Here is a 16,355-nt window from a genome sequence, read left to right as displayed (position 1 = left end):
AATCCGTCTCGGCCAATCGCGCCGCGCTGTCTCCGTCCAAGGCGGGGCTTGGAGGCGGGCTCACCAGCGCGGCTGTCAATCACCGGCCGTGGCCGGCCAATCCGCAGTCGGGGGCGTATTTCGTGTTGGGGGGGCCCCCCGACGTGCGCGGTGACGTCAGTCTCCAACGCAGAGCGTAACGTGCGACGTGCTGGCGGCGGTGGTTGCCTGTGTGGCTCCCCGGGGGAGTGCAACGGCCTGAGCGGGCGGTAAGTGTGAACGGGGAGCGGAGGGAAGGCTTTCCGGGAGCGGGTGGAGGGGAGACTGGGGACCTCTCCGGTGCTGAAGGGAAGTGAATATGGAGGAGGGGGACAGAGGAGTCACCCCCAACTCATCTCCATAGCAACCGACCTGGGGCTGTGCTGTGAGGTAAAGGGGAGCCCATGGTGGGGGATGGTATGATGGGGGGGGGGATGTGTGTGTCCTGTACAGAGAAGTCAGCCCACCCCTCCCAGTCCACCCTGTCACTGCCAATAGCACAGCTCCCATCTGTGTCCTCTACAGCCCATTCCTCATCACTTCCTGTGCACAACTACTTCATATAGCCGGGGAGGGGGGGCAGAACTTCTGGCAGGTTGTGTCTCTTTACTTGTGGTGGTGAATGATTGTCACTGATAGTGGTGGGAAAATCCCACCAGAACAGGAAATAGAGGGGCCTATTCACACCCCTGCAACAGAGCCTGGCACCCTGTTCATCGGCTGCCCTACGAGCCACAAACTCGCCAGTGTAACCCCTACACCTTTTTTCGGGCACGTCAGAATGCGCCCCCTCCCCCCTGCTAGCAATCATTGGGGTGTCATTCACAGCTTGCTGCAGTAGATTTTAGTGCGGTGGGGCGGCACAGGCAGGCTGGATAATGTACCTCGTCGCCTGGCTTCCGTGTTCAATGCGTGCGCTGCTACCCGACCCAGACCCGTGCTTTGATTGGACACAGCAGGAGTTTGGCAGCAGATTTCAGCGGATCGGCTGTGACCAATCGCAGGCAGCGTTCTGTGTTTACAAACACGCAGAACTCTGTGTGCAGTGAACTGCGATCTGGCTGCTTCTTCTCCCAGAATAGCAGGGAGACAAAAAAGCCAGATCAAAAAGTAAAAGCAGCACACGTTATACATATTACACATTATAAGGCACACTGTTACCCCCTTCATTGCCCCTAGATGTCAACTCCTTCCCAGCCAGTGTCAGTACAGTGACAGTGTATAGTATTAGCACTGATCACTGTATTAGGGCTAGTTTATACTTCAAAACAAGGCTTCCGACAGGCTTTGTTAAAGCGAAGCTCCACCCAAAATTGGAACTTCCGCTCATCAGATTCCTCCCCTCCTCCGGTGTCACAATTGGCACCTTTCAGGGAGGAGGCGTATAATACAGGTATTTGCACCCACTTCCGGCATAGATATCTGCAGAATCTGCGGGTATTTACGCCACCCCGCCCCCGCTGTCTGCTGGGAAACACACGGGTCCCAGAGACAGCAGGGACCATCCGTATTGCGCTGCGCGACTCGCGCATGTGCAGTAGGGAACCGGGAAGTTAAGCCGCAAGCCTTCACTTCTTGATTCCCTTACCGAAGATGGAGGCGGCAGCACCCGAGGACCGAGAGACGGTTCGGCCTCGGGTGCCGACATCGCGGGCGCCCTGGACAGGTGAGTGTTCTTGTTTTAAAAGTCAGCAGCTGCAGTATTTGTAGCTACTGACTTAAAAAAAAAAAAAAAAAAAATTCGGCGGAGCTCCGCTTTAAAGCGGTTGTATACCCATTCTGATGACTTTTCTTTATGTGGACAATTGCAGGTTTTATCATTTGCTTTAGAAGAATGTCTCCTTACCTGCCTTCCTTCCTTGCGAGATATCTGTATAATTGTGGCTAATGACGTAACCCGCGCATGCGCCGTTTGTCCAAACTTTCTGGCAAGCTGAGACCCTGCTGGAAAAATGTAGCGTCTATACCGGGGCTGCGTCATTTCCTATTGGCGACGTCGGCCCCAACATCCCGCGATGCCAGCAACAGGATAGTCTCTGATTCGCTCGACATTCGTTTCCATAGTAACCGGAAACTAAGAAGAGGCCTGGATACTGCAATTAGTGCGCATGCGCGGGATTGCCGAGAGGAAAATGTAATGCGGGTGGAAGTAAATCAGAATACAGACATGGAAGACCACAGTTGATATGGTGACGGCTATAACAGAGCAGCAGCATTTCGAATACACAGTCTTTTTAAAGTAAGAAGGATTTTTGGGCTTACTCTTAGTACCCATTTTATTCCCAATACATATATAGATTGTAATATTGGATAAATCGTTTTTATTTTGACAAGTTTACTACCACTTTAAAGCTCTTTAAATGCCAAAGCCCCCGTCACTAAATAAACTGGTTAGCTTACAGTCCTGTTTACACCTTGCTTTTGGGGCTTTGAGCGAGCTTTGCCATAGACTTCTATGGAGGCTTTTGAAGAAGCTTTGAAGCACCACTAAAGCTACATGGGGTATAATTTTTGAAGCAAAGCAAAATTGGCTGTAAACAGAACTGTAAGCTAACCATTTTATTTTGTGACAGCGTTCAGAGAGCTTTAAAGTGTAAGCAAACCCCCATATTGTTTTCAGCCAAGGAAGCTGCCATCTTGGCCTCTGTTTAATATTCAACTGCCGTGATGCTGCACAGGTGATCAGTTATGACACCGACCATTGGATAATTTGACAGTTTGGCTGAGAGCACAACCAATGGGAGTGTTACATTTCCGGCACGTGCCGTAAATCAAACTGTTTTATGGATGGGTTTACTTTCGCTTTAACAAAGCCTGTCCAAAGTCTTGTTTTGAAGCAAATGTAAATGTAGCCGTTAATGTGTGTTGAAGACAAAGCAAGTGTAAATGAGCTCTTAGAGTCACTAGCAACATCTGTGTCAGTTTGTGACCCTCCCAGCCATTGTCTGTTAGCGCCAGATGTTCCACCACCCTATCACAGTCTCACTATAAGTCGCTGATCACCGCCATTACTGTGTTTCCAGCTGCTTAAATTCCAATAGATGTACTATAGTTTATAGCCTCTATAACTTTTGCACAAACCAACCAATATACGCTTATTGGTATTTTGTTTTCACCAAAGACATGTAGCAGAATATATATTGGCCTAAATTTATGAAAAAAAAATGATAAAAAACATCTGGAGGCTTAAAACAGAGTTCCAGCCACTTAAACATTTTTTTTTTTAAAGTCCATAGCTATAAATACTACAGCTGCTGATTTTTAATATAAGGACACGTACCTGTCCAGGGATCCTGTGATGTCGCCCCCCCCCCCCCCCCCCCCGAAACCGCTTTGTCCATCTGCTCGGATGCAGGTACCAGCATTGAAACTAAGGTAAACCGGCTGTGAAACCTACTGCGCATGCGCGAGTCGCACTGCGCTTTCTGAATGGTCCCGTTGTCTTCTGGGACACAGGTCCCAGAAGGCAGCGGGGGGCAGGAGGAGGGGCCGATATAAATCCGGACATGATGTACCTCGTCGATGTAGGATGGAAGACCTGCTGGAAAAATGTTTAAAAAGGTACAAAGATGCCCCCCCCCCCCAAAAAAAGGAGGGGGTGTTAGACATCAAAGAAATCCTGGACAGCCGCACTCCAAAAATATTTGCCTTTATTCAATAAACTGTCATCCAAAATACAAGTCACAGCAAAGTGGAACAAAGCTTACGCGTTTCGCACTACACAGAGTGCTTAGTCATAGCTTAGAGGGGAGTGCTCAATTGGATTATGCCTACTTTGATTTTAGCCAGGAACTCCGCTTTAAAGTAGATGTGAACCCTCTACTTGTAAACAACCTTTTCAGTTTAAAGTGGTTGTAAAGTCAGAAGGTTTTTTATCTTCATTCTATGCATTAAGATAAAAAGCCTTCTGTGTGCAACAGCCCCCGTAATACTTACCTGAGCCCCATCTCTATCCAGAGATGTCCACGAGTGCCCCGCCCATCCAGGACTCTCCCTCCTGATTGGATGAGAGAGCAGTGGAGCCATTGGCTCCCGCTGCTGTCAATCAAACTCAGCCAATCACGAGAGAGGGGGGGCTTGGTCGAACCGCAGCACTGTGTCTGAATATAGCTGCTGAATTAAAAAAAAAAAATTAAACTGGAGTTTAATTTTTTTATCAGTTTTTCACAGCTTTCATAAATTGTTATTCTTTTTAAATTCATTAAGAATAAGATGAATCTTGGGTGTAGTCCCCATACACACTATTAGATTATCTGCAGATTTTTGTCTTCAGATTTACGAAAACCATATAATATGAGGTCAAACCTTAAGAGTTTCAATTTGTATGCAGTCAGGCAGGCCCTTGCACTACATGGTTTTGGTAAATCTGAAGACAAAATTCTGCAGAAAATCTAATAGTGTGTATGGGGACCCCTATATGTCTTGACAAAAACATTCTTGCCTGACAAATTGCACATTTCTTTTGACTGTATGTGGTCAGCTGCTTGTACGTTCCTGGCATAGAACTTTCCTTGTACTATTTGAAGGACCATCAATTCGTAAGTCATACAAAACTCTAATACAGTGCCTTGAGTATTCATACCCCTTGAAATTTTCCACATTTTATCATGTTACAACCAAAAACGTAAATGTATTTTATTGGAATGTTATGTGATAGACCAACATAATTGTGAAGTGGAAGGAAAATGATAAATGGTTTTCCAGTTTTTTTACAAATATGTGAAAAGTGTGGTGTGCATTTGTATTCAGCCCCCTTTATGGCCCGTACACACGATCCGAATATCGGACGACTGATCGTCCGTTTTTTTGCTTGCTAGTCGCTTATCAAAAATGGAAAGTTAACTAAAGTTCTGAAAATTCTCGTACGACAGAATAAACATCAGAAGTGATGTCATGTGTTTTAGTGTATTTCTATTGTTTTTTTGGACGACAACTGTACTGATTAGGGGTGCAACGGATCAAAAAACTTAGGGTTCGGATTGTTCCTCGGATCTGGAGTCCCGGTTCGGATCATTTTCGGATCAACAAAAAAAAAATCTCCCCCACTTTAATAATACATTGGCAGGGTATTGGCAGAGTATTGTCAGGGTATGGCAGAGTATTGGCACTGCTGCCATCTGATCTCTCCCCTCCACTGTACAGATCAGTACACAGAGGGGAGGGAGGAACCGGCGTCACGACGCCGGTTTGTTTACAAGTGATCGCTCGGTCATTTGACGGAGCGATCACATGGTAAACGGCCGCCAGGTGTACCAAGATGGGTGCCGCTCCGGAGCTAGGCCGAAGCCGCGGCCTTTCCTAAGGCCTGAGGCGGCGGCGCGCTCCGCGGAGCGCATGTGTGCCGATCCGAACAGGCTGAACCGTTCGGATCACGGATCGGTGACGATCCGTCGCACCCCTAGTACTGATTAAACGAAAATCGCACGATCTGGTATCATACGAGAAAAATTTTCGTGCTTGTCCCATCGGATAATATTGGATGAACTGTCGTGCTTGGGTCTCGAAAGCTCTGTACTAACGATCCGATTATCGTACGATCACTTCGAAAGCGGTATTTTCGTCTTATTTTCAGATCGTGTGTACGGGCTGAAAATGAGATACCCCTAACTAAAATCTAGTGGAACCAATTGCCTTCAGAAGTCACCTAATTTGTAAATAGAGTCCACCTGTTTGTAATTTAATCTCAGTATAAATACCGCTGTTCTGTGAAGCCCTCAGAGGTTTGTTAGAGAAGCTTAGTGAACAAACAGCATCATGAAGGCCAAGGAACACACCAGACAGGTCAGGGATAAAGTTGTGGAGAAGTTTAAAGCAGGATTAGGTTATAAAAAATATCCTAAGCTTTGAACATCTCAAAGAGCCCTGTTCAATCCATCATCCTAAAATGGAAAGAGTATGGCACAACTGCTAAAGGAAAGCATTAATCAGAGAAGCAGCCAAGAGGCCCAGGGTAAATCTGGAAGAGCTGCAGAGATCCACAGCTCAGGTGGGAGAATCTGTCCACAGGACAACTATTAGTCGTACACTCCACAAATCTTGTCTTTGTGACAAGAAGAAAGCCATTGTTGGAAGAAACCCATAAGAAGTCTTGTTTGAAGTTTGCGAGAAGTCATGTGGGGGACACAGCAAACATGTGGAGGAAGGTGCTCTGGTCAGATGAGACCAAAATTTTTACTTTTTGGCCTACTAAACTAAACTAACACTAAACTTTTAAACTAACCTTACACATCACCCTGCACACACCATCCACACTGTGAAACATGGTGGTGGCAGCATCATGTTGTGGGGATGCTTTTCTTCAGCAGGGACAGGGAAGCTGGTCAGAGTTGATGAGAAGATGGATGGAGCCAAATACAGGGCAATCTTAGAAGAAAACCTGTTAGAGTCTGCAAAAGACTTGAGACTGGGGTAGAGGTTCACCTTCCAGCAGGACAATGACGCTAAACATACAGCCAGGGCTACAATGGGATGGTTTAGATCAAAGCATATTCATCTGTTAGAATGGCCCAGTCAAAGTCCAGACCTAAATCCAATTGAGAATCTGTGGCAAGACTTGAAAATTGCTGTTCATTGCAAAAATTTCACACTCTAGATGTGCAAAGCTGGTAGAGACATCCCCAAAAAGACTTGCAGCTGTAATTGCAGCGAAAGGTGGTTCTACAAAGTATTGACTCAGGGGGGCTGAATACAAATGCACCACACACTTTTCACATATTTATTTGTAAAAAATTTGGAAAACCATCTATCGTTCTCCTTCCACGTCACAATTATGTGCCACTTTGTGTTGGTCTGTCACATAATATCCCAATAAATTCCGTTTACGTTTTTTGGTTGTAACATGAAAAAATTTCAAGTGGTATGAATACTTTTTCAACTGTATACAAATAATGAAGGCCAGCAGTGGATCTAGAGATCCCTGTAAGGACTCGTGTACATGGGCGATAAAAAAAGGTGGCTGAGCCGTCGTTGAAACTAAAATAAAACATGCAGCTGGAAGGTGTTGTACTGTGGCTGGTATGCTTTGTGGATGCAGCAAATTCATTCCCACTTGTCACATTTGACAGACACCACTGCCTGTCAAACTTTTATTCACTGTCACAGCAAATTAGGGGCACAGGCGGCAATAAAAACCTGATAGGGGTTCTAACCCCTCTCCACGCTCTTCAAAACCCGTTCTGCCTGTAGTTATACTTTAACTTGACTTGTCAAGTGTGGCACTGAAAGTACAAACCAAACGTTTTGCCTTTGTTGAAGCACATTTTCCAGTACAAAAAAAAAAAAATGTCTTTCAGGAGGTGACAGGATCTCCTCCCTAAATGCCTGGAAGCCACAGTTCTATGGCCCTTTTAAGGCTGGATTCACACCTATGCAGTTTTAGTGCTTTTTGCATTTTGCAGATTTGCACTACAGTCCATTTAACATGGCTTCCTATGGAACACGTTCTGTATTTCAAACCTGCAGAAAGCACTAAAACTGCATAGGTTTGAATCCAGCCTAAAAAGCGATCCACTGCAGATAATTTTTCAGAGGGGTTCTAGAGACTTTTGCCTGTCTTGACGAAGCCTAAAAGAAAAAAGCCTCATATTTAGATATAAACATTACTGAAGATTTTAATAGAACTCTGGGGGGGAAAAAAAAAAAACATTTATTTTTTTACTTATCCTGCTGGGTTACTTATATAAAGGAACTTTCTTCCCAGATGATGCGTCACGTAGTCTGCCCCCCAGCCACTGAGATCGTGCGCCACCAGCTTTCTATCACTGGGACATCTCAAAGTTGAATGTTTTTAAAAATGTAAACGAAATCTCAGTCTACTTCCTGGATATCAGCTTGTTTACACTTTCACGTTCTTTTTTTTTTTTCATAGTTTTTCTTTTGTTATGCTTCAGACTTGGAGCTCCCCTACACTGCAGCTGCTCTGTCTGCCCTTGTCCATTCACAGATCGCTTTGTATTTTGTGAATAGGTTCACAGAATACAAAGCGCTCTGTGATTGGACAAAAAGAGGGGAGGGACGGGGAAACGGCTGGTGATGCTGAGTTTCCATGATTGAAAGAACTGAAGTCTAGTAAATGAAAGGAGAGGCCAGGAACAGTTCAGACTGGACAAGAAATGAGGCGAGCTCTCACTTGCTGCAACTTCCAATCACACTGAGAAGCTCACACTATGCAATGAAGATAGAATAAGCAATTTCAGTTGGGGAGAGGAGCCTCTACACATGTGCAAGACTGAGATATTGTTGGAGCTTAGCTTTTAGGGTGCATCCGCACGTGTGTTTAGCACACTTAGCGATTTCCAGCTGCAAGAATGTGCGGATTACTGCAGTTGGAATCACAGGTGTATGCAAAGAACTGCAGCTGCTCAGCTCCTAAAAAAAACACTGACAGGCAGACTGCATCCAGCCACAATAACGTAATGTAATTAAAGTAATGGCTGGTAAACAGTCATGGATATCTGCAGAAGCTGTCGGTCGGTCATTGTTTTGTATGGGCTGAGCAGCCACAGGTTTTCACACGCACCTGATATTGCAGCCACAGGAATCCGCAGATCCGTGCTACTGGAATTTGAAGTGTGTGCTAATCGCCTGTGTGAATGAACCCTAAAGGAAACATGTTAAGGACAGCTAAAACTTCCATCCAGTGTTGGCGGCTGCCACTATCTGATTCCTTGCAAGCAGCACAGGAACTGGGGTGCTCCAAACGCTTCAGTATTAAAGGCAAAGTTCACCTTTTTGTAAAAATAATGCATGTGATTTTGCAGGCAAAAAAAAATGCATTTTATTAGTTTTTTTTTTTTTTGCAATGGAGCCTGCAAAGCATTGTACCTGCGATCATTAGATCACGGGTGCAGTGTTGGGCTCCTTCAGACACTCAGTTCAGCTGTCTGCCCATACCTCTCGTACAGGCAGACAGTTACTGAAGAGCAGGAAAAATCAATGGACTATGAGTGCACTGGTGAGCACCCTCACAGTTCATTGAGAGCTACAAGCTGTCTTCCATGGTGGCAAATGGGACTTCTTTTAATTTTTGCCATCTTTGCCCCATTGAGGAGATTTTCCTTCACCTCCTGTCCCATAGCCAAACAGGAAGTGTAAGAAAATCCCTGCAAATGAGTGTAATTTCTTGGGAACCTCCAGTTCACCAGAACTAGTGTCCCCATTGGAAGATTTTTCCCTCTTTTACTTTTCTGGGGACAACCCAAAATGTTGGGATTTTCGTTTTCTTTAACATTCAATAATAATAAACAGGACAACTAGGCTAAATCTCCTTCACGGGGGCACAGACAGCAATAAAAACTGACAGCTGTTCTAATCCCTCTCCCCTCCATCCAAAACTAAAAAAAACAAAGTTTTTCCTTTTTTTCTGTTTAGGGTAGTCTCGCCACCAAAAGATTGTTTGATGGTATGGATTCTGTAATTTTATTTTTATATGCCTGTAATTTGTATATTATTTGCATTAAGGTATATCTAATAGGAATTTTTGTTTTTGATAGTAGAGCAAGATTAGAACACCAGTCAGGTTTTTATTGCTCTCTGTGCCCCCTTTAGGGAGCTTCCCCTTCTTTTTCTCCAGTTTACCTTTATCACTGTTGGTGAAAGAAAACCTAAATATTTTGGGTATTATGGTCAATGGTGTCTTCAAGTCCAGCACATGTGGCCATTTTTATTAATCTATTTTTATTTTTTTTTTCAACTTCAAATTACCTGTAGGCAGAGTAATAATTTATAGTTGGAAAGTTGGTGGTGGGCGGGGCCAGAATCTGGGCGGTGCAAATTTAAAAGATGTGCTTCCAACCTTTTAAATAAGGATGGGCTCAGGTGTGTTCTTAACTCCACGTGCCCAAGTCTGCCAGGAAGCTGACACTGCGCAGCGCTAATCACAAGCAGTGAGACATTTCTTAATCAGCGGCTGCAGAGATCGGGAAATGTCTCACTACCTGTGATTAGCACTGCGCAGTGTCCGCTTCCTGGGGGGAGCGGTCACGTGGAGTTATGAACACGCCTGAGCCCATCCTTACTTTTAAATAAGACCTGGATTTTTTTTTTTTTTTTTGCTGTTAAGGTAACCATAATCGTGTGATTATTATAGGCTGCATTCACACCTGAGCTTTTCAAAGTCATGCGTTTTTACCGCGATTTTTTAGGTCACCAATGTAACAAGCAGAAAAATGCCTGTAATCTGCCCCAAAGAAGCTCATGTTCTTTTTTGAGCTTAGGGCGTTTTTCAGGCGTTTTGCTTCAGGTGACAAAACGCTCAGATGTGAACAGGTGCCATTGAAATAAATGGGATTTTGCTTGTCGGGCGTTTTATGAGCGGAAAACGCTCAGGTGTGAATGCAGCCTTAATGTTTGTGGGAACGTGCAGATATCACTAGCTATATTATTAAAGGGAGACAGTACAGTTACAATACAATAAAATACAAGAGGATTAAGAGTGCCCTGCTCAGAAGACCTTACAATCTAATAGGGTTGGGGCAGGTGGTACAACCGGTTGTAAATGTGGGGAATGAGCTGATAAAAGGGGTAAAAGATTAGCTGGAGGTGTAATGAGCTTCCCCGAAGAGGTGAGTTTTCAGGGATTGCCTGAAGGCAGCTAGAGTAGGAGATAGCCTGACAAATTGAGGTAGAGAGTGCCAGAGGATGGGAGAAGCTCTGGAGAAGTCCTGGATACGAGCATGGGAGGAGGAGACAAGGGAGCTTGAGAGCAGGAGGTCTTAAGAGGAGCGGTTTGGGTGATATTTGGAGACAAAATTGGGGATGTAGCTCAGGGCTCAGAGTTAAATGGCTTTGTATGTTGTGGTTACTGGTTAGTATTTTGAATTTAGAGATGTTACGGAGGTGAAGTCTACAAGCTTTGAACAGCGTTTGTGGCTGAAAGGACAGGTCAGAGTCTAGGATTACACCTAGTACCCTGGCATGAGGGGAGGGATTCATGGTTGCATCATTGATTTTGATGGAAAAGTCATGGAGGGGGGCACGGGCAGGGAGGATATTACCAGCTCGGTTTTAGAGAGATTTTGTTTAAGGAAGTGGCGTGACAGCCATGCTGATATGTCATTTAGTAATGGGAGAGGAGACTGAAGGAGTGAGGTGAGGAGTAGACCGAGAGATTTGGGTGTCATCAGCGTATAAGTGGTTTAGAAAGCCGTGGGAGGCTATCAAGTGACCAAGGGAGGAGGTGTAGATAGGGAAGGGGTCCAAGAACAGAGCCTTGGGGGACCACCACAGAAAGGGGCAATGGAGAGGAGGAGACAGAGTTGTAGGTAACACTGAAGGAGCGCTGTGATAGGTAGGAGGAGAACCAAGATACAGCAGAATCTTGGAGGCCAAGGCAACAGTTTATTGTGAAGGAGCAGGTGGTCAGCTGTGTCGACGGCTGCAGAGGGGTCAAGCAGTAGGAGTATGGAGTAGTGGCCATTTGTTTTAGCAGTTAGTAATATTTAGTGACGTTTAGTAAGGCAGTTTCTGTGGAGTGCTGTGAGCGAAATCCACATTGTAAGGGGTCAAGAAGGTTATTTTCACTGAGGTAGGAGCCAAGACCATAGACTGTGTACTATAAGTTTTGAGGTGAATGGGAGCAATGAGATGGTTCTTAAGTTGTTTAGGTTAGAGAGGGACCAGTGACGGCTTTTTAAGTATGGGCGTGATCTGCACATCTTTTAGAGGGGAGGGGAAGGTGCCACTAGAGAAGGAGAGATTGAAGATGTAAGTGAGGGAGCATAGGATAGAATAAGAGCGTGACTGTAGAAGTTGTGAGGGAACAGGATCCAGGGGAAAGTTGGTTAGGTGGGCATCTGAGAAGTTTTGTAACCTCTTCAAGAGTAGTGATCAGACAGGTTACTCAATTGTGTACAGTGGTACGAACTGATCATTGGAGGTGCTTCCATAACCAATTGCCTACCTTTGGCGTATTACTTTTCCCTGCCCGCTCCCATGCACAGCTTCTTGAGACCTGGTGTCTGTAGAATAAGGAGATCCCAATCCTATGATTGGGAGCCAATCTGAAGCCTTCCTCATTGAATAATTACTGTGACAGCCAATAACAATGATCATTCAGTGTAACATTTGTAAACAATACCAAAAGTAACACTAGCTATATCTCCTCAGTTCCCTGTCTGACAGCAATCTGTGAGTAAGAGAGCTGCAGTTAGTGATTTGTAAATGATCACCTTGTAAAACAACCCATTCAGTTTAAAATGGATATGAAAGGCGAAACATTTTGCATAGCTATTAAAAAAAACAAAAAAAAACCCATAAATACCTTTTTTCCCTTCTTTATAAGTGATCACCTTCTCCCTGTTCACCGCTGCATAAGAGCTGTAGGGAGGAGAAGCAGCAGCACACTGAGCTTCCCAGTGAATGGCTGTGCGGGGGGGGTTGGGTGGCAAGACAAGTCTGATCATTGGAGAAGAGTACACTGAATTCCCAGCATAGCTAGAGATGTGACCACAGTGTATTCTCCTGCTTAGTGTGGTCAGTGTTTAATAGGAAAGCAGAGGGACTGACAGGTATAGCAGGGATTTCACACAAAGGAAGCAATGCAAAGAGAACAGGATACATTCTCATACAAGTACATAGTACAGTAGCACATATCAGGAGTATGAATTGCTGTGGTAACACATGCTTTAACAGAAGAATGTTTGTGTGCACAGGGAATTAGTTAACCCTTGAGCCCTTTCCTACTGCCAGCGCCCCGGGTGTTGGTGGTAAAGTGGCGCTAGTTTTATTGGCGCTTTACTGTCATTTTTGCAGTGCTTTTAACCCCCACTAGCGGCCGAATAAAGGGTTAAAAGCGGCACTGCCCATTTCAATGGGCAGGGGCGCTTTAGGAGCAGTGTTTTCACCACTCCTAAAGCACTGCAAAGAAGCTGCTTGCAGGACTTTTTTTGACGTCCTGCCAGCGCAGCGCCCCAGTGTAAAAGCACTCGGGCTTTCACACTGGGAGTGCAGAAGAGGCTTTTTTCAGGCACTTTACAGGCGCTATGTTTTGTGCTAAAGTGCCTGAAAAACACCTCCAGTGTGAAAGGGGTCTTGTTAAACTTTTTTGTTTTACTATTTAATCTAGGGCTGAAACAACTAATCGATCGATAACCAAACAATTATGAAATTCATCGATTACTATTTTCATAATCGATTAGTTGGCCTGCATACAGAATGCATTATTTGTTTACAGTGAAGCACACATACTGCTCAGTACCCCGCCCATACATGTCAGTAAGTGCCTGAGAACTTGTGAATTTGTGAGGAGCAATGCCTCATGGGACATGTAGTCCTGGGCAGGAAGTGAGTGGTTCTAAAGGTAGCAGTTTTCTTTACCTTACTATTGGGGCACTCTATACTGTACTTAATGCACAGCAAAAAGCAGGGTAGAAACAGATCAAAAGCAAGCTGCATAGGTGTGTACCAAGCCTTATGCTGGCCACACGGATCAATTTTCAGATGAGAATATTCATATGAAAAATCTTTGTACTTTCGCTGAATGAAAGAATGTTTGAAATTCTCACTTGTTTTTAACATTCTGTTTTAAAATGAATGTAATTTCTGAACGAATACACTGTCTGAAAATTCTTTTGACCAAGCAGTTTTCTATTATTTCTAAATTTTCCTGTCACTGTAGTTGAAAACGAATGTCGATTTGACCCCACTAACGATTCGAAAATCGAACGAACATAACTTTTTTTTTTGAAGGAAGACATTGTTTTTGTATGGCCAGCATATAATATATTACAGTTCTGTTTGAAAATCTGCAAAACAGTCTTTAACTCTTTTTTTTTCTTTCTTTAACCACATGCTGACCGGGCCATAGCCGAAAGACGGCTACAGTGCGGTTGGCTTATTCTGGGTGGACGTCCATGGGACGTCCTCACAGAATCGCGCCCCCGGGAACATCCGGATCACAGTAAATGGCTGCTGATGGTGGCTATTTACCTCGTGATCGCTCCGTCAAATCAGCCGACGGTTCCTCCCTCCCCGCTCTGTACCGATTGGTACAGTGTGAGAGGAGAGAGGGAGAGATCATTTGCAGCGCTGTGGGCACTACAGATCCAGCCCACAGCGCTGCTCAGTGCCAGTACTCTGCCATAAATTTTAACAAAAACAAAGAATTTTTTTTTTTTTTTTACCGAATTTTCGTTCATTTTTGATTTATAGCGCAAAAAATAAAAAACCCAGTGGTGATTAAATACCACCAAAAGAAAGCTCTATTTGTGTGAAAAAAGGACAAACGTTTCATGTGGTTACTCTGTTGCATGACTGAGTAATTCTCAAAGTGTGAGCACCGAATGCTGAAAATTGGTCTGGTTAGGAAGGGGGTTTAAGTGCCCAGTGGTCAAGTGGTTAAATAAAAAAAAGATCTCTGAGTCAGATATTTACCAGATTCAACCTCTAATAGTATATACAGTATATCTCTTCTGTCTGTTAATCTCAGGGTGGATTAGAGATTTTGCTCCCTAACCATATAGTTGGTTATTTATATTTACCACTGCATAGAGATATTTAAGAATACATTGCCTTTTTTTTAAACTTTACATATTAACCACTTAAGGACCGCCTAACGCCGATTTACGTCGGCAAAGCGGCACGGGCAGGCAAAATCACGTACATGTACGTGATTTGCCTTCCGCGGGTGGGGGGTCCGATCGGACCCCCCCCCCGGTGCCCGAGGCGGTCCCGTTCTGTTCCCCGGCGATCCGAGATGAGGGGGAGGCCATCCGTTTGTGGCCCCCCCCTCGCGATCGCCGCCGGCCAATGGGAACATTCCTTTGCTGCTGTATGCTAAACAGCAGCAAAGGAAATGATGTCATCTCCCCTCGGCTCGGTATTCCGTTTCAGCGCCGAGGGGAGAAGACATCAATGTAAGTGCACAACACACTACACACACAGTAGAACATGCCAGGCACACAAAACACCCCGATCCCCCCCCCAATCACCCCCCCCCCCCTGTCACAAACTGACACCAGCAGGTTTTTTTTTTTTCTGATTACTGCATAGTGTCAGTTTGTGACAGTTACAGTGTTGGGACAGTTAGTATTACCCCCCTTTAGGTCTAGGGTACCCCCCTAACCCCCCCTAATAAAGTTTTAACCCCTTGATCACCCCCTGTCACCAGTGTTGCTAAGCGATCATTTTTCTGATCGCTGTATTAGTATCACTGGTGACGCTAGTTAGTGAGGTAAATATTTAGGTTCGCCGTCAGCGTTTTATAGCGTCAGGGACCCCCATATACTATCTAATAAATGTTTTAACCCCTTGATTGCCCCCTAGTTAACCCTTTCACCACTGATCACCGTATAAACGTTACGGTTGACGCTGGTTAGTTCGTTTATTTTTTATAGTGTCAGGGCACCCGCCGTTTATTACCGAATAAAGGTTTAGCCCCCTGATCGCCCGGCGGTGATATGCGTCGCCCCAGGCAGCGTCAGATTAGCGCCAGTACCGCTAACACCCACGCACGCAGCATACGCCTCCCTTAGTGGTATAGTATCTGTACGGATCAATATCTGATCCGATCAGATCTATACTAGCGTCCCCAGCAGTTTAGGGTTCCCAAAAACGCAGTGTTAGCGGGATCAGCCCAGATACCCGCTAGCACCTGCGTTTTGCCCCTCCGCCCGGCCCACCCAAGTGCAGTATCGATCGATCGCTGTCACTTACAAAACACTAAACGCATAACTGCAGCGTTCGCAGAGTCAGGCCTGATCCCTGCGATCGCTAACAGTTTTTTTGGTAGCATTTTGGTGAACTGGCAAGCAAGCACCAGGCAGCGTCAGGTTAGCGCCAGTAGCGCTAACACCCACGCACGCACCGTACACCTCCCTTAGTGGTATAGTATCTGATCCGATCAGATCTATACTAGCGTCCCCAGCAGTTTAGGGTTCCCAAAAACGCAGTGTTAGCGGGATCAGCCCAGATACCTGCTAGCACCTGCGTTTTGCCCCTCCGCCCGGCCCGGCCCACCCAAGTGCAGTATCGATCGATCACTGTCCCTTACAAAACACTAAACGCATAACTGCAGCGTTTGCAGAGTCAGGCCTTGATCCCTGCGATCGCTAACAGTTTTTTTGGTAGCGTTTTGGTGAACTGGCAAGCACCAGCGGCCTAGTACACCCCGGTCGTAGTCAAACCCGCACTGCAGTAACACTTGGTGACATGGCGAGTCCCATAAATGCAGTTCAAGCTGGTGAGGTGGCAAGCACAAGTAGTGTCCCGCTGCCACCAAAAAGACAAACACAGGCCCGTCGTGCCCATAGTGCCCTTCCTGCTGCATTCGCCAATCCTAATTGGGAACCCACCACTTCTGCAGCGCCCGTACTTCCCCCATTCACATCCCCAATCAAATG

At 45.4% G+C, this 16,355-nt stretch overlaps 1 protein-coding gene across 3 annotated transcripts in view; it reads left to right on the top strand.

Moving 5' to 3' along the window:
- Positions 1 to 140: 140 nt before the first annotated feature.
- The window catches only part of SAMD4B (sterile alpha motif domain containing 4B), a 101,891-nt gene continuing 85,676 nt past the window's right edge, over positions 141 to 16,355 (top strand). For 2 of the 3 annotated variants that reach the window (XM_073598785.1, XM_073598783.1), the window contains exon 1: positions 141 to 248. The gene's annotated coding sequence lies outside the window, so the exon portion shown is untranslated. Of the gene's footprint in view, positions 249 to 9,400; positions 9,419 to 16,355 lie in introns of those variants that run through there. The other variant, XM_073598784.1, reaches the window with a different exon arrangement.

This window comes from Aquarana catesbeiana, linkage group LG09 (assembly GCF_042186555.1).
Source record: "Aquarana catesbeiana isolate 2022-GZ linkage group LG09, ASM4218655v1, whole genome shotgun sequence".
NCBI classification, from domain to species: Eukaryota; Metazoa; Chordata; class Amphibia; order Anura; family Ranidae; genus Aquarana; species Aquarana catesbeiana.
The sequence above is the reverse complement of the archived record's forward strand: the minus strand, read 5'-3'. Positions and strand labels throughout refer to the sequence as shown.